The sequence below is a fragment of the Martes martes genome, assembly GCF_963455335.1.
Source record: "Martes martes genome assembly, chromosome: 9".
Classification (NCBI taxonomy): domain Eukaryota; kingdom Metazoa; phylum Chordata; class Mammalia; order Carnivora; family Mustelidae; genus Martes; species Martes martes.
Genome location: NC_137896.1, coordinates 4698053 through 4715789, shown reverse-complemented (window position 1 = coordinate 4715789; position 17737 = coordinate 4698053). Strand labels below are relative to the sequence as shown.

Genomic DNA, 17737 nt, shown 5'->3' with positions numbered 1-17737 from the left:
ACACTCAGTGGGAGTCCAAAACTCTCTGCTCGGCGTCTGCAAATGTGGGGAGGGCTGGCAACTCATCGCGGTCACCTCTGGTTTGTCCCCATAACGAGCTTGGGTTACGGGCCCTCCCAGCCTCGGTGGCCTCTACTCTATGGCGCTGGGTCCTACAACAGCTTCGGGCTTCCTTGGGCCTCCGCCGAGAGCTGTCCCTCCCTCAAGATGCACACATCCTCAGATTTTCCTGGGGATTGGGGGCACAGAGAGGATTCTAGCAGCCCTGTGTCTTCATTCCTCCTTGGTCCTTGGGGACAACTCTACGATCTGTCCTCCCAGCTGACCTCAGAGACAGGCCCGAGGGTGGCTTCCATGTCGAGGGTCTGACTCTCATTTTCACCAGGAAACAGAATGGCGGTCACAAAATCAGTGCACTGGGGAAGGGACTGCGGCCCTGGGGTTCCTCTGCCCTGTGCAGTGCGTGGCTCTGGAGGCCCCCTTTGAAAGGTCACCCGAGCCATCTTTCTCTCTGAAGGTGGAGCTCCCTGGCATTCCCCCACTTTTTTTTTTAAAGATTTTATTTATTTATTTGACAGACAGAGGTCACAAGTAGGCAGAGAGGCAGGCAAAGAGAGAGAGGGTGAAGCAGGCTCCCCGCCGAGCAGGGAGCCCGATGCGGAGCTCGATCCCAGGACCCTGAGATCATGACCTGAGCTGAAGGCAGAGGCTTTAACCCACTGAGCCACCCAGGCGCCCCACATCCCCCCACTTCTAAGAACTTTGTTGGAAAAGGCATCTGGGGCCCATGCTTGTGCCCACTGAGGGCTTCTGTGAGACGGATCTGGAGACCAGGCGGCTCCCTGGGCTTTCTCGAGCCTTCCCTGATGCTGTCCTCTCAACCTTCATCTTCCCAAACCCAGTGGAAGTCACCTGCTTCCTGACGATGGTGCTTGACACTGAATCCCAGGGCAGGAGCGGGGTCTGGGGAGTATCTAATCTCTGGAGATCTCTAAGCTCCTTTGTTCAGGTGTTTTCTCAGCTACAAAGTGGGAACAGTGAGAGTGCTGGGCTTGGGGGGAGAATCCCAGGGGACATACCGTCACTGTCACCGTGACTCCTGCTTTACGAGTAGGCAGCACAGCTGAAGGTCATCAGGCGGCCTGATGGAGACCTTGGCCTGCTGCACTGACACCAGTGCAGTGCCGCCCCCCTGTCCCCACAGTGGGGCACAGAACCATCCACCCAGCAGCCAGCACTGGACACTGTTCTGTGCTAAGTGCTCTGCACATTCTGACTTCCTCAGTCCCCACAAACGGGGGAGCTGGCATGATCATCCCTGCTGTACAAAGGGGAAACTGAGGCCCCGGTCACTTACAAAACTTGCCCACGGTGGTATGATTAGCAAGCGGCAGAACGGGGATGAGCTGTGGGCTAGCTGGTCAGGCCGGGTAGACCGGGCTCCCATCTATACCACGCCTCCTGATCCCCGCAGAAGACCCCTCGGTCCACAAAAACCTCTCTTGGTCACAAAAGACATTCAACCGAGACTAACAACTCGAATCACCTGGGGCCCCCTTTGGTTCCAGATGCTTTTAGCGAATTCCAGATGGTTGTTTTGTTGGTGGTAAACTAAGATCTTCATGCCCTTGGCTTCAGTTAGCGACAGCAGGATTTCTTTCCAGCCCCAGTGGGGTGACTCCTCCCCGAATCCAGATCACACAGGCACTGGGGCGGCGGCGGCGGGGTGGGGGGGGCTTCCAGATGTCCCACAGCAATCCATACTGTCCTATAGGTGTGAGACAGTGGGTGCTGGGGCCTCCAGCCCGGGCACCTGCCGGGGAGACCCAGGGCCCTGGTCCTCTGCCTGGCCACAGAGCCTACAGCCCCTGGGATATACATGCTTAAAGGAACTGCTACCCTAGCCCTCATTTTCTGGATGTGACTTTTTTTTTTTTTTTTTTAGTTAAATGGGTTAAGTCAGGGTTTCTCAGGTGTGCATGCACCCACACAACCCCCAGGAGGTTTTGTTAAAATGCAGACTTGTGTTCAGCAGGTGTGGGACAGAGCCGGACCAGGATTCTGCACGTCCAAGCAGTTCCGGGTGGTGGAAGTGGGGCAGTGATGCCACCAGCCCCAGGACCACACTGCGAGAAGGGGTGCCAGTGGATGGCCCGCGTGTGGTTGGCTGTTGCAGGGTGGTTGGGGGCTGGGGTACGACTGGATTCCAGAAAGAGGAGTCGGGAGAAGGGTCAGCTTTGGGAACAAGGATGTGGATGGCCCGTGAGTAGCCCCCATTTGGTTCGTCCTTCAGGTCCAGGGACCAGAGAAGAGAAAGTGCTGAGCACAGCTCAGGTGCCTGTGACAGCTCAGTCCCCAGGGGCTCACGGGGTTCTGGGACCCCTGCTTCCCTCCGATTTTGGAGGCCTCTTTCATGTTCCTCAGCCCTGACATGGGCCAACGAGGGGCCCCCAGGGCATCTTTCTCCACTGAGGGGGAGTTGGGGTCCACAGGCCAGGCCCCAGGGGTGGAACGCAGGTAAAACTCAGGGCATCTCCAGGGCAATATTGTTTGGAACAGACACAGGGCTCCTGGTTCTTTTTTTTTTTTTTTTCTTTTAAAGATTTTATTTATTTATTTGAGAGAGAGAGAGAGAGAGCATGAGAGGGGAGAAGGTCAGAGGGAGAAGCAGACTCCCCGTGGAGCTGGGAGCCCGATGTGGGACTCGATCCCAGGAGCCCGGGATCATGACCTGAGCTGAAGGCAGACGCTTAACCCACTGAGCCACCCAGGTGCCCAGGGCTCCTGGTTAAAGATTTCTTTTTATTTGGAAATAACGTCAAAGTTTACAAAAAAGTTGGAAATAAATAAAAATCATACAAAGAACACCCGTTTACCATTTACTCGAATTTACCGACATTAGCATTTTTTTTTAAGATTTTATTTATTTATTTGACAGACAGAGATCACAAGTAGGCAGAGAGAGAGGGGGAAGCAGGCTCCCTGCTGAGCAGAGAACCCGATGTGATGCGGGGCACCCACTGAGCCACCCAGGCGCCCCAACCGACATTAGCATTTTATCCCTGCGCTTTCTCGTTACGCGTTCTTTCTCCATCCTCGCTCCTCTCTCGGTATCTCCCCCCGTATCCCACCCCACAAACCTGTGAGTGCATTTCTCTGAGCCATCCTGGAGTGTGCGTTCCCCAAGAAAAGGAGCACTGTCCTGTCCAGTCCCAGCGCAGGGGAAAAATGTCAAGAAGTTGAACATGAGTGCAAGTCTTCGAACTGACCCTCCATCCACATCCCAGTTCGAGCAATCGGCCCAATACCGCCCTTCACAGTATTTTCCTGTGCGGGGCAGGATCCGATCTAAGCCTGGGTTTTATATTTAATCATTACGGCTCTCTAGCCTCCTGGAACCCGGAACAGTTGTGCAGTCTTCCTAAGTCTTTGTTATGGCTTGGACTTTTTTTTGAAAAGTTGAGTCCCTCCTCCCCAATCCCTTTTGTAAAAACAATACAGTGTTCCTGTCTGGGGGTCCGTCTGATGTTTTCCATGCGGTTAACATCAGGTCAGGCCTTCGGGCCGGTCCACGACGTGGTGACGTGTGTGCTGCCCAGGAGCCCCTCAGTCTGAGCTGGGACGTCGGTCCCCAGGTCAAGATACTGCCAGGCTCTTTGACAGCAACACTGCGATTCTTTCTTAAGACCACCAGATATCTGGCTCCCCGCAAAATGCCCACATCCCCATCGGGGACCCGGGCCCTGAACACTTTCCACCACTGTGGTTGCAAAATGTTCCCCCCTGGAGCACCTGCCATAGCTCCGTCGGCACTCGGTCTTCTACTTGGAGCACGAGCCCTCGCTCCCTCCCTCCTCCCTCCCTCCTCCTTCCTCCACTTATTGTTGACATGGACGCATGAATTCCCGTTTTCCCCCCAATGGTGTATAATTCACTGCTGTTCTTAATCATTTTGGTATTTCAATTGTCCCTTGAAGCTGCCCTTGTGCTTTCATGACGTACTGGCATCACGTTTTCTTAGTGCATCCTGACTTTGTAGAATAAGGAGCTATTTTTTTTTTTTAAGATTTTATTTATTCATTTGACAGACAGAGATCACATGTAGGCAGAGAGGCAGGCAGAGAGAGACAGAGGAGGAAGCAGGCTCCCTGCTGAGTGGAGAACCCGATGCGGGGCTCGATCCCAGAACCCTGGGATCATGACCTGAGCCGAAGGCAGAGGCTTTAACCCACGGAGCCACCCAGGCGTCCCAATAAGGAGCTATTTGAGGCTGATCTAGAACCTTCCTTGCCCTGGCCCTGGAATTAACTGTTTCTCTGAGCAGCCTGTTCCTGTTCATGGGGAATGGTTTTAGGAGCCCAGATCTCGGTACTAGGGGGCACTCGTCACCATGGGGTGTCTGTTTCTAGGTCTCTGTAGCAGACAGAACTAAGAAACACCGGACATCTAGATACAGACATAGTTGCCTGTGTACACACACACACACACACGCACGCACGCATGGCCATGTGAACATACCACACACCACACGGAAAGGCATCTTGGAAATTGTGTGCTCCCCCTGTCTCTGCAGCCCCGGAAGCTTGCTGTCAGACCAGGGCCTGGCAGGGTGACATGTCTAGCCGTCAGCACGCTCCAGGTCCCTCAGCTTTCCGGCAGAAGTCGAGGTCCTGTCTGGAAGGCTTCCCGCAAATGACTGAGAAGCTGGTGTCACCAAAGCAGCCTATTGCCCCCCCAGCATGGGATGCCTCCTCGGGCATCCTGGCTCAGGGACCCTCCGTCGGGCAGCGTCGAGTCCGCAGACGGTCTGAAGGCTCCACCGCCCCATCCTGTGTCCTGTCCTTTCCTTTAAGAAGTTACTGTCCGAAGCCCTGGGCACGCCCAAGCTCACATCAGCCGTGCATGCCCCACGCCAGCCGTCTGATGCCCCTTCTTCCTGGTTCGGATCCTGGCTCTGAAAAATCACATCACATTTATTCCTATGCTCAGTTCTATGACCCCCAACAACTTCACAGTTGTGTTGCTCAGAGCACTCCAAAAACACCCATTCGGGAGCTGGGTACAATTCAGCCTTGAGCCCTGGGGCCCGGTGCTGCCCAGGGCCGCGGGTGTGGGTTAGCAGGATGAGCTCTTGCTTCCTTGTCCTATCTCCTTTCCTCTTTCGGGGTGGCTAGGGTGCTCGTTTGTAATGCACTCGAGCTCACCTGTTCGTTCCTTTTGGGTCTTCGATCCTCCTCCTCCTCTCCCCCATTCTTAGCGATTTCATTTTGTGTTTGGGGACATGTTTTTATGTTTTGGACATCACCATGTGATGAGAGGCACACCCAGCGAAGACCGTCCATCCTCTCCCCCCCCCCCCCCAACCGCGGCCAAGGCTCCTGCCATCAAGTGTGTCGTGACACGGTTACCTGTTCTCTGCCTGTTTTCTTAGTCCCCCTTTCCTTACACGGGAGGCAGGACACGCAGTACCTGCCGTCCCCGGCCCTCTGATGCTTAGAGAGGGAAACGCCTCCTGCAAATCACCCCGCAGTCCCGCCTGCCCTTCGCCACAGCTGCGTCCTGCGCCCTGGGGCGAAGGGGCCTTGGTTCCTTTGGCTCCGCTCCTGCATGTGGGTGCCCTGGGGCTCGCGATATATCTGGCGATGGCAGGCAACGGAGTGAGAACGCCCTTGTGTGGGTCGCGACGGGAGGCGGCTCTTTAGCGTAAGTTCCTGGAAGCCAGGCGGCTGGTTTGGAGGCGAGTGCGTGTTTTCGATTTTGTGTGATTTCACCTCATTTTCCTCCGTAAGCACTGATCCTCTCTGCACTCCCACCTGCGAGGCCAGTGAGCCCGACCCCGGCCTGCGGATGGCGATGGAGGTGGGGCCTAGTGCTTGACCTTGGCCACTCCCCGGGGTGAGAAACGGTGCCTCTGTCTCCTTGGGACTGACACTGGTGTTTCCTTACTTGGCCTGATTCATATACAGAAGGGCCATTTTATCTCTCTTTTTGTGAATCTTGTGTTTAGGTCTTTTGGTCATTTTCCTTTAGTATTTTTGGTCTGTTTTCCATGCCCTTTTTTTTTTTGGATGTTCTATGTATTTTATTTTATTTATTTATTTTTTAAAGATTTTAAGTCTTTATTTGACAGAAAGAGAGAGCACAAGCACGGAGAGCTGCAGGCAGAGGGAGACGGAGAAGCAGACTCCCCGCTGAGCAGGGAGCCCAACGCAGGCCTCCATCCCAGGACCCTGGGATCACGACCTGAGCCGAAGGCAGACGCCTAACCGACTGAGCCAGCCAGGGGCCCCTGTTCTTTGTATTTTACACAGTATTAGTGCTTCGTCTCTGACTACATCGCAGAGAACTTGCAGTTCTACCCTTTGTCCTTTAAATTTGCATCTGGTGCTTTCTGCCATGTGACCGTTTTTTACTGAATTAATAAAAATGTTGTTAAATTTGTATCAAACTATCAGTCCTGATTTTTTTATCAGAAAGTCTCCCCCTTCACCCAGCTTAAAGAAATCACCCACGTTAGAGGGAAGCCCTGCGAACGCTTGGACGGCATCACTGTTCCCCGTGTGGGTCTCTGATCCACACAGGGTTACTCTTCTGTTCGGGATGAAGAATGGATTAATTCTATCTTCTTTCCAACAGGCTGTCTAGTTGTCTCAACACATTTATTACTCAGATCGCCTTTGCATTGGGCTCATTTTTAATTCTTTCACGAATAACCTTGGGGGCGGCAGAAGGAGGGGGCGGTGGGGCCGGCTTTGATGGTATTTCCAAGAGGAAAAACAGTCAGCCTTCGCAGCCCGAGTGGCCACTTCCTCCTACCTCCCTGCGGGCTCGAGGATGCTGGAGGCCCTGCCCCAAGGGTGGTGTGGGAAACTGGCTTCCTGGTCCACCAGCAAGATGGCATGCCACCCGCATTCCTGGGGACCAGGGTCCCAGCATTCCTGGGGACCAGGGTCCCCCTGACCCAGGAAGTGCGGCTCCAACCTATTCCTCCTGAGAGGCAACAGAGGGGGAGCACAGGCAGACCGTGAGAACCTCTGGAACTTCTGAACAGAAAGTTGTGAGTTTGGCCAGAGCCATCTGAGCACAGTTTCCTTTGTTTGCCCATAACAGATCCATTTGTGAGCTGCGGGCTCTTCACCTGCTCGGACTCAATGTCAGCCCAGACTGAGCTTCGTAGTTAAAGAAATTCAGCAAGTTCCCGGGGCCACGAGCTCCAGGGTCCCCCAGTCCTGGAGGCCAGACTGTGATGCTTTCTTTTTTGCATCACATTTTCTTGGTTGGAAGATTCAAGAAACCTGGTTAGAAGTTTCTGAGTTAGGGTGTGGTCAGGCAGACACGGGGTAGAGGCTGAGTTCATGGACAGCAGAGCTAAGCTCAGGTGTGACTTCTCCCCCCAGCTCTCCCCGACTTGGCTCTGAGGCCCCGGGCTGGAGCGCCGTGGACCGGCGGGGGGCTTTGTGGCCGGCAGGGTGTGTGGCTGGGGGCGGAGCTCTGCGAACAAGGCCGCCCACAGCCAGGCTCCCAATTCAAGGTGAGCAGATGCAGGGAGACCACCCTCACCCAGCGGAGAGGAGCTGGTGGTCAGTGCCACCCACTTTGTTCCTCCACGGTGGGCTCTGAGCACACCCGCACGTCCCCGAGGACCCCAGCCGGCCCGAGCCAGGACACCCTCAGCAGACCAGCTGGGGGACTACCCATGGCTTTCTTTCCTCTCTTTCCTTCTGCCTCAGCGTCGCCATTCACTCCCCTCTGCTGGTGGGATCACGTTTACAAGACTGTCTGGACCCAAGCCTTGCCTCAGGCTCGGCAAAGTCAGACCTGTCTCCTTCCAGCAGAGTTTGCGTGGGGCGGACTCACTCCCTGCTGCGATGCTACCCCAGACCTCAACCCCCTCCATGCTGTGGCAGCCCCAGGCTCCCATCTGTGAAGACTGAGAACGTCGGCAGACATCGCCGACGAACGCCGGCGGCCAAACCGCTGTGACTGAGGACGGCTGCTGCCTTTGGAAACAGCCAGAAATTCAACTGCCAACGAGGTAACATAAAGAAGAGAAGAAGGCCAGGGGACCCGGGGGCTGCAGGGGCCCGGGGGCCAGAACCAGGGGGAAAGGTCCCACCCCACCTCCACTCTAGTTTCCAAGGAAGCTAGAAACTAGGGATCGGCATCCATTTTTTTCTGGTTTCAAAAACCAAGTTGGCCAAAGCAAACATACGTGAGGATTTGTTCGGCCTTTGGCCCCCAGCGAATGACCCTGTCCCCCCACAAATCCCCTGGTGCTGAGACACCAGATCTCTTTCGTGCCTCTGCTGCTGGGAGCCAGGCCCGTCGGGGGCCCGGGAGAGGCAGGCCGCGATCTTGTTCTGGGAGTAGTTCCAGTGATTTCCCAAAAGTACCGAGGTCTGGCAACCTCGCCGTGGGGAGGGAGAGAGACCTAAGAAGGTCATTTCCTGGGAACCTCAGGCTGAGTCAGGAAACGAGGCCCACGGGGCTGTGCCTCCGAGGTCTTGCCGGCCACACAGCCCGAAGCAGGGCTGCCCGAGTCGAACACGCTTTGGGGATTCTTTGCACCATAAAAAGAAACAGAGCCTAGAAGCTGGACTGCGTCAGACAGTGGAGCCCTTCCCGCAGGACCCCCCCCCCCCCCCCGCCCGCTGTACCCGGGGCACGAAACCCAGATGGCAGTTCCCACCTGCACCTGCTCACGTCAGCTTCGGTCAGACACTGAAACCGCTCTGATCCCTTCAGTGAGGAAGTCGCTTGAACGCCTGCCACGGGCCTGGTCCGGTGCCTGAATGACATTCTACCCACCCCGCCCCCGCGAACCCACCAGAGCGTAGGCTCCGCAAAGGTCAGGAGCTCGGTTCCTGGAACGTCACAGTCTCCTCAGCCCCTGGAATGGAGCCTGGTGTGTGGCAGAGGGTCAAGGAATACCCGCTGAGGACAGAAGCCCTAACCTGGCAGCTGCATGTGGGGCAGGAAGGGCGAGGCCTCAGAGAGGGCAAGTAGTTTTTTCTAGGTCACACAGCGAGCAGGTGGGGGAGAGCCAGGACTGCACGGCTTTCAAATCTGCCACCAGCCACTTCGCTGTCCCCACCACCGGGTCTGCGGGGAGGACTGAAGGGTGAGCCGTCTATTCGCTGAGCAAACGAGCACCAAACACGGAGACGGACGGCCTCGCCGGAGGAGCCCGCACTCGGTAAGTGTGCCATCCACACCTTGCGGGCTTGCCGGCAAAGGCGTTTCTTACCGCTGCGGTAACAAATGGCCACAGGCCTCGAGGCTTGAAACCGCACAGTTTTATTCTCTGAGGGTTCTGGAGGTCAGAAGCCTGACATGGGTCCCGCTAGCCAGAAATCCAGGAGCTGGAACCTTCTAGAAGGGTCGGAGATCCATCTGGGTGCCCACGCGCTGGGGTCTGGTGGCAGCTCGTCCTGGCTGTTAGATAGTCCCAGAAGCGGGAGCAGACAGCCCTCTCTCCCCCTCCTCTTATCAAGGCCACTGGTCCTACTAAATTAGGACCCCACTCTGACAATCTCATTTAACCTTAATTACCTCCAAAGATGGTCCCACTGGGGTTAGGGCTTTGACATATGACTTTGGGGGACCCCACTTCGGTCCAGGGGCCACCAGTGACCACCCCCACGTACACTCCCCCCCTTCCTCTGGGAGCTACATTTCCAGGCTGCCCTGCCCATTGGCTGCCCTTTACAAAATCCCTCAAATGCTGCGGGAGGTTTCAAGTGTCCTCTTCGTTCCTTCCTCACGTCCTTGCCCCTCCTTGGGGACATTCAGTGGCTGAGCAACAGAGTGTCCAGTGGTGACAGCGCCGGGTCCCTGCTCTGGGCTCTCAGGAACTCAGTACACCACTGTCCCTCTTTGATCTTTCGTGGTGATCTGTATTTTCTAAGTGCTTTAGGACAAAGAGTTATTGCTACTAAAAAAGCACTAATAAAATAGAGAATTAAAAAAACAACCACAACCCAGGGCTTTCCTCAAGTCCAGAGCTGCCCAATCAAACTTCCCATGATCACGGACCTGCCTTTGCGTCCTTGTGGCCCAGTCCAGAACCCACTTGCCACATCTGGCTAATGCGACTAGGAAGAGAATTTTAAAAATCTCATTTCATTTCCATTACGATCGAAACAGGACGTGGATTGGTTACCCCATGGGACAGCACCGCTCTGGATGCTCTTGGATTCCTGGGACCCTGGGGATGTGACAGATCGAACAGAGATGATTCCTCCTTCGGAAAATTTCTCCCCAACACGTGAATACCTGCGTTGAAAATGTCCTGTACGAAACACCATCGAATCATTCAATGAGCGATCACCGCGGCCAGCTTCCTGGGAGGGAGCAGGGGGGCTGGGCTGGAGGGTGCAGATACATGCCAGGCAGGCTCAGGGGATGAGGCGAGGGTTCCCGGGGCTGGTGCGGGGGAGGGGGGGCATGGTTCGGGTGGTGACAAGGGCAGATGACCCAGAGGACATCAACCCTCACTCCCTCCCTGCTTCCTCCAGAACATGAAATGCGGCATGTTTAATTCAAGGGTTTTCACAAAACCCTGAGGGGCACAAGTGAAGAAAACCTAGAGAGGTCAACATGGAGTTTTTCATTCCCATGCAAATCAATCTGCTGGCTCAGCACACTCCGGGGCATGCCCTTCGGGCAGGTGGGGTGCAGAAGACAAGCCCCCGCTCTCCTGCGGATCCTCCCCCAGTCCCGCTCCCAGAGGCGAGGCCTGTGGAATGTGGGGAACCTTGGGGAAAGCTTCCTGGTGAGTCAACAACTTTGGGAAACAACTCCCTAGGCGCCCGGACTTCCCTCCTCTCCTCCCATGTACAGTGTCCCTCTCCCCCGCTTCTGACAAACTAACCACCCCAGTGTCCTCTCCCAGTCCGTAGCTCAGTCACGTCTTATAGAGACCGTGGGACCCAATCTCACCCATGGGGTGAATGGGGGAGGAGTCTCAGCCCGAGAGGGGAGAGCACTGACCTTCATGGAGATCCAGGGAGGGGCCAGGACCTGGGTGGGGGCGGGGGGGGGCAGGTTCTTAGGTGGGATCACACTTCATTCTCCGAATCACCTCTCCCACAGAAGAAAAGAACACGGAAGTGTAGAGAAATAAAGCACCTTGCCCAAGGTCTGAGCACGAGTGAGCTGGGGGACTGGGATTCTGGAAGATTCTGGAGGATTCTAGAGTCTGGGTTTTTCTGCTTGCCATGCCCAACACATCCTCCCAGGAGAGACAGGAGGGGCCCACAGGAGTGGCCGAAAGAGCAGATTCAGGAGAGAAAGGAGGGGCAGGGTGGGAAAAGCTTTGGGTGATTGGGTGATTGGGTGATTGATCGCATGGTTTGTCTAACCTAAGACCAGCTGCAGGAAGTGTTTAGCTACGGTAGGAACGGTGGTGAGTTTCTGAATGACACACCCTGCCCTGCAGAAGGCTTTCTGAGCATCTGTTCTTTCAGATTTGGTGCTTCCCCGTGAAGGGGCACCACTGTTGCCCTCTGTTTTACAGGTGGAGAAACAGGCTCACGATGGAAAATGATTTGTCCAAGGTCACCTGATCGGTGAGGAGGGGCACAGGGCCTCGAACCTGGATCTCCAAACCTGGCACTTTTCGTGGTCACCCAGGTTCTCTTTCTAGGCTGATGGAGCAGAAGGATGTGCCACCAGAGTTAGCCATGTCCCCATTGCATTTTGCCTGCCCTGATAGTGACCAGACCTCCCAAAATACAGCCCCATCAAGGCCAGCAGAACTCAGCCCCAGTGGGGCCCAGACTGATTTTGACATTTCCCTTCCCCTCCAGATGTTGACAGTCACACACAGTCCATCCTTGCTGGCCCTGAGGACAAGAGCGTCTCGGAGGGTCCGTCCCACCTCTGATGCCGAGGGAGGCTATGGAGCCCTCTGAACTAGACGGTGATGCGACAGAGTCCATGCCCTTCCAAAAGCAGAAAGCATGAGAGAGAGCGAGCCTATCAGGAAGGCAGGAAGGCAGGAAGGCAGGACACGTGAAGCTGGGGACCCCAGCCTTGTGAGGGGTGGGCCCCAGATGCCTGGGTGAGGTACCTGAGGGTCTTGGCATCACAGCCCACCGCCCAGCCATCCGTCTGCTCTCCATGCCCTCCCCTTGCTAAGACAAAAAGCAAGGTATTAAGGGTTTAAAAAAAGAAACAGGTTTTGAAGTCATGGTGACCTGAGCCAAATCTCAGCTCAGCCACTTCCTTATGAGCCACTTAACTTCTCTGACCTTCTTTATCCCTTCTGCATAAATCAGAAAACAACGGTACCAATGGCATGTGTTCACTAGAAATAGATCAGTATGTGAGTGCTCGGCCTAAGGCTGGGAACAGATCCCTACTTGTCCCACAGAGTGTGTCGTGTTTGGTCTCACCCAGCCATGATGATTCTTTTCTGTTTAGTCAAACACTTACTTTTCTAGCTTCCCTTATAACAAGGAGTGGCCGTGTGATCCCATTTTAGATAATGAGGAGAAAGGAAAATTCCTACTGGGTTGCATCTGGGAACAATTTTCTTCCTGAATAAAAAGACCAGATCTTTTGGGGAGAAGGTCTTTGGTTTCTGCCCTCTTCTTCCTGCTGGGAATGCTGCATGTGAGGGCATGGAGTTTGGAGTTGTGGCAGCCACCTTGTGACAATGAGGCAATAAGTTGGAGGACAAAGTTTCACTGGGTATATGAGGGGGCAAAGCCTGGACCCTTGATGGCTGTTGTTGAGTGTCTAAACATGCCCTATGATTGTATACACCTGTTTAAGTGAACGGTAAATATTCTTATAGTCATCTATTGCTTGCAGTCAAATGCATTGTTAGCACAAGTCATTGAGGAGCATGTCCGAGAGCAGTGTGTGAAGGCTGAAACAGTGAGAATGAGGGGCTCAGAAGCAGTGCTGGGCATGACAGAATTCCAGAGAAGGCAGAGGGCATTTCTCAGCAGTGTCTTGTGAGTTCCCATCTGGATCCCTTAAATGTCCTTTGAAAGGGCAAGTACCTTTTGATTATTTAGCTGCATGCTTTGACTAAGCAACACTGGCCCTTGTAGAGCAAGAGGTTATTTGGATTACTTTTGAAAGCACAACCTGGGTTCTTAAAAAAAAAAATGGGGGAATTAAAAAGAAGATAGACCTGAGAGAAGTTTACATGAGGATGTTCCTATGCCATAAGCCAGGACTTTTTATTTGGAATAACTTGGGGCGTATAAAATCGGTTTACTGCCAAAGAGACTAGAGAAAGGACACTAATGTCAAAGTGAAATATTCAAAAAGTCAAAAACATAACTCTCAGAGAAGCTCACAGAGAGAATACATCACAGCAATTTTTTCATGAATGAGGGAACTAGCAGGATGACAAAGTTGGTTCAAAAGTGGTAAAAGCAAACCATAAAAAAGATATAAAACTGGTTCATGTCTTGTGACCTATGGGGAAAAAAAGTAAACTGAGGTTATCTTTTCTATTGATCATTAATCATTTGCAAGGCTTCTGGACAATCACTGTCAACTTACCAATCTTCTCCAAGTTCACAAGTCGCTTTTCGAATCTGGGCTCTAAGCAACAGTCAACGGTAAGCCATGCAAAGTTATATCTGAGAATCAGATCAGTTTTGTTCGGGCACGTCAGACATTGTTCTAGAACAATTCTGGAAGAACACAAAATAATCTCCAATTTTGAGTGATTTCTCAAGACCACAAAGGGGAAAGTAGACGCTTTGTGGCTAAGGTCAAGCCCTAAGGTCTGGTACCTGATCTTTCCTACTCACACACGTGTGAGCACACACGCGGGCACACATGCACACATGTGTGTGCACACAGCTGGCTTGGAGAATTCCTCCTGGGGTGGAGTGCACCCCTGTTAAAACCCACTCCCCAGGCTGCCCGCTGATCCATGAGTCAGATTTGGTGTCTCCAACCACAGGTCAACAGAAGGCAGTCCGGGAGCTACCGTGTCTCCAAAGAACATCAGAGGATCGATCCCCTTTGTGACCAATGATAATGACGATGCAGACCACATCCACTCTGGAGAGCTGGCGGTCTAGAAGCTCCAGGCTTTTTCAGACTCGCTGCCTGTTGAGTGATAGGCTCTCTCCCGTCCACCAAACTCCGATTCTTTTCATATAGACAAACCTGGCATCTCCGGGAAGGTCCTCCCCTCTCCCCTTCTGCCGTCCCGGTCCGATTTCTGGTGACCACCCTTCTGATTCTGCATTACCAAATTCTGGGACGTGGTTGGCAAGGGGAAGTCCTCGACTGCGGGGGCTGGAGGAGGAGCCAGGTCAGGAGGTGAGAATCAGCTCACAGCAATACATCTGACTTCTTACATACTGTGTCTGCAACCCCAAGCCGAAGAAGGCTTGGGTGGAGAGACAGCGCTGAGCACTGCACATGCACATACACACGCACACACACGCACGCACACGTGCGCACGCTCCCAGCCTGGGAAACTCCATGCAGCTTGATGTCCGGGGCCTCTCACTTCCAAGGTCCTGGGAAGGGCTTTAACAATTCTGGGTTCATACTTTTATCTTCATTTTCTCAGTGAAGGCCCCCGACCAAGTAAGCTTCAGGCCCCACAGAGCCGACATCCACCCGCTCCTTCTCGAGTCACTGGAGGAGAGTTGCCGTGATAGGCGGCATTTGCAGGCTTTCCACCAGCCATGCCTTTAGGGGTGCCCATGGCCCCCTTCCTGGTGGCTCATCTTTGGGACCTGCTCCAGCCTGGGGTCCGCCGAGCTGCTTCCTGGGGGGGCCCTGAGACCACGCTCATTCCTGTGGTGACCAGGCCATTTCCCATCTGATGGCTGCAAAGGAGAGAGGCTGGCGCGTGGCCCTGGGGGCCCGAGGGGGCGATCACAGGACTAAATGACATCTTAATTACCCAAGTCCCACTCTTTGGCCTCCGCTTCCCGTCCCACTGCTGGGAGACCCCAGCAGCCTCCAGAGCCTCCCGATCCGGATCCCGGCTAATCGGCTCTGTCACCACCTCCCCGAGGCCCCTGGGCCTCTGTCGCTCACCGATTTGGGGACCTGGGGGCTTATCTTTAAAGAGCAGATGGAGAAGTTCTCGTTTTTTATTAAAGCCATCCAGTCTGCATGGAAAAAGTAATCTGTTGGCAGCTGCTAGGATAGTGATTCTAAATGCATTTCCCTAAATCCTCAGCTGTCCAGTGGGGCTGGATTTCTCTTCCTCTCCTCTCCTGGAACACGGCCAAGTGCTGGAGTCCTGCTCAAACCTGGGGGGGCCTCCGGCCCGACGAAGGGACACAGAGGGAGCCATGCTGAGTCTTCGCCGGTGTCTCCTGGTTCACGGCTGTCCGTTTCCAGCTGGCATGAGGACCAGGTGCCCAGCCCAGGACAGGCTCCCGAAGACACTCGATGCCTGCTGGCTGGGCTCCTGGGAATGCAGAGAAACTCCCAGTGCTCCCTTTCAAGCCCTTCCCCCCACCACCCATCCAGGATCCGCACTGTCGATCTTCCCATAAGCACCCCTCGAACCCCACCCTTCCCAGGCCCCGGCCTCCGGGCGATGTGGCAGTCACTAAGGTCGGTGAGGTCCCTGCCCTCGTGGAGCTCACCTTTGGCACAGAGGAGGTGGGAGGAGTAGCTGACAGGTGCACACGCGCACGGGGAACGTCGTCTCAGGGAGCGGAGTGTGGACGCTGCAAAGCAGGGTGAGGGACGGAGCGTGGCTGCTGGTCCGGGGAGGCTGCGTGGGACAGGGAGGTCAGAGGTGGAGAGGCGAAGGGGCCGCCAAGTGCTCACATGGGGGAAGGGATTCTAGGCCACGGGGCAGCACGTGTAAAGATCCGGAGGGTCCCCGTGCTTCGGGACGCCCAGAGCAGCTGGACGAGATCGAGAGGGTGACGTGTGACAGATGAGGGTGAACACAGGACAAGAACCCCGCAGGGTGACAGCAATGGTCAGATGAAGGCAGCGTATGCAGGATGTGTGAGGACTCCATAGGCAGGTGGGGACGACAGGTGCACTTGGCTCTTTGTCTGGGCTCCCCCAGAGGCCAACCACGACCCAGGCAGTTCCGGAAGCAGTTTCCCTGAGAGTCCGTCCCAGGAAGCATCGGGGGGAGTGGGGGCCTGAGCAGAGGTGGGCAGACAGTGGATAGAGGACAGTGCTATGGGCACCAGGCTCCCCTCCACCGGGGACCCCGGGGCGTGGTGCAGAGCAAGGGCCCCTAGGATGAGGTGGCCGGGATGTTGAAGGACCGGTTCTCATCCCTCATCCAGCCCAGGCGAGGCTGCTTCTGGGGGCCGCACAAAGGTCACCACATGCCGTGGGAAGCCCTTCCTGGGTGGGACGGAGCAGAACAGAGAGGGCCGGTGAGTGTGGGGAGGGCACGGAGAGCAGGCATGGTGTCCAGGGTGGGTGGGGGGAGTGTGGAGTCTCCTCTGGGAAGTGGAAACGCGAGCCCCCCCACCCCACCCCTCCGCAGGGCTGTGGGGCTTGTGTTGGTGGGTGGTGCATAGGGAGCTTAGCAGGGGGCCTGGTCCCGTGAAAAGTTCTCCACCTCCTAGTGAGAACGGGCTGGTGCCGTTCTGCTTCCAGGAAAGGGTGCCCAAGGGGAGGGAGCGGCCAGGGGCTGGTGAGAAAGGAGGAGGCTGGGGGAAGAGGTGAGGGTTGTTGCAATTCTAGGAGAATGTGGCCCCAGAGGGGACAGACAGCTGCAGGCCCAGAGTCTGCCTCCTATAGAAGCAGTGTCAGAGCCACCCACCCTCAGTGTCCCCGCACTCTGCGTGTACTTCCCACAGGGACAACCTCCTCTGTGACAAGGCCCCCAGGCAGTGTTTGTTTAATGACTAAATAAAAGAAATAGAAAATCATTAGAACCAAGGTCTAGGCCCTGTGCTCTTCAAACTCGGAGAGAGTCACCCTCTTCTCCAGGCGAGTGGTTCTCAGCAGGCACAGCGGGGCCTGCGCCCTTCTGGGGAGGTTGGCGTGGCCCTGGGGTTATAGTCAAGCAGCCCGGACGGGGGATGCCGCTAAGGCTCCCAGAACACACAGTGCAGCCCCTGCCACAAAGAACAGCCGGTGTCAATGGTGTGGTTGGGAAAGCCCACTCTAGGGGGAAGATGAATGTTCCAGAATGTTCCAGAAGCACAGACTGGACTCCTGTCTCCTGGAGACTGCTTGGCTTTGTGACCCAGGGTGAGTCACTTACTCTCTGTGCCTCGCTCCCACTACCTGCAAGCCCGGTTACTTCCCCCCACGGCTTTCTTCCTTGACTCTTTCCAAGTCAAACAGAGCCCTTATAGGAATGAGGCTTTACAAACAAAGGTCCAATTTTATTTCACTGCCTAGAAATCCAAGGGAGGGGGGGGAAAGTCACCTTTAGCCCCAGGCTGAGAAAGCGGCCTCATTTTTTGGGGGGAAACAGTCTGCTCTTAAACTTTAAACCACCAGGCTCTGAGCATCCTGCCCGACAAGGTCAAAGGTTTGAACTTGGCCATCTCTCTTCTTCAAAGAGCTGGCGGTCCCGGCTCCCAAGCGAGAGCCTTTTCATGAGGCCCTGAGCGCAGCCAGGCGATTCAGCTGTTTCCTGGACGGGTAACCTTCTTGGAAGGAAGAGCAACCCGTCCTCTCAAAGAGATCTGAGAAGCCTCCTCCGGGCGACTCTTCCTAGTTTGCCCTGCCTTGCTGGGTTTTCATGGGATGGGAAGTTCCTGAAAGCCCAAGACGATGCTGAGTCTCCAGGCCAGCCTCACATCTG

At 55.1% G+C, this 17737-nt stretch overlaps 1 long non-coding RNA gene across 1 annotated transcript; it reads left to right on the top strand.

Moving 5' to 3' along the window:
- Positions 1 to 8515: 8515 nt before the first annotated feature.
- LOC308349796 lies at positions 8516 to 12578 on the top strand. The gene is made up of 4 exons (XR_013967488.1): positions 8516 to 9196; positions 10147 to 10293; positions 10518 to 10774; positions 11811 to 12578. It is a non-coding gene; the product is annotated as an uncharacterized lncRNA (long non-coding RNA).
- The last annotated feature ends 5159 nt before the right edge of the window (positions 12579 to 17737 follow it).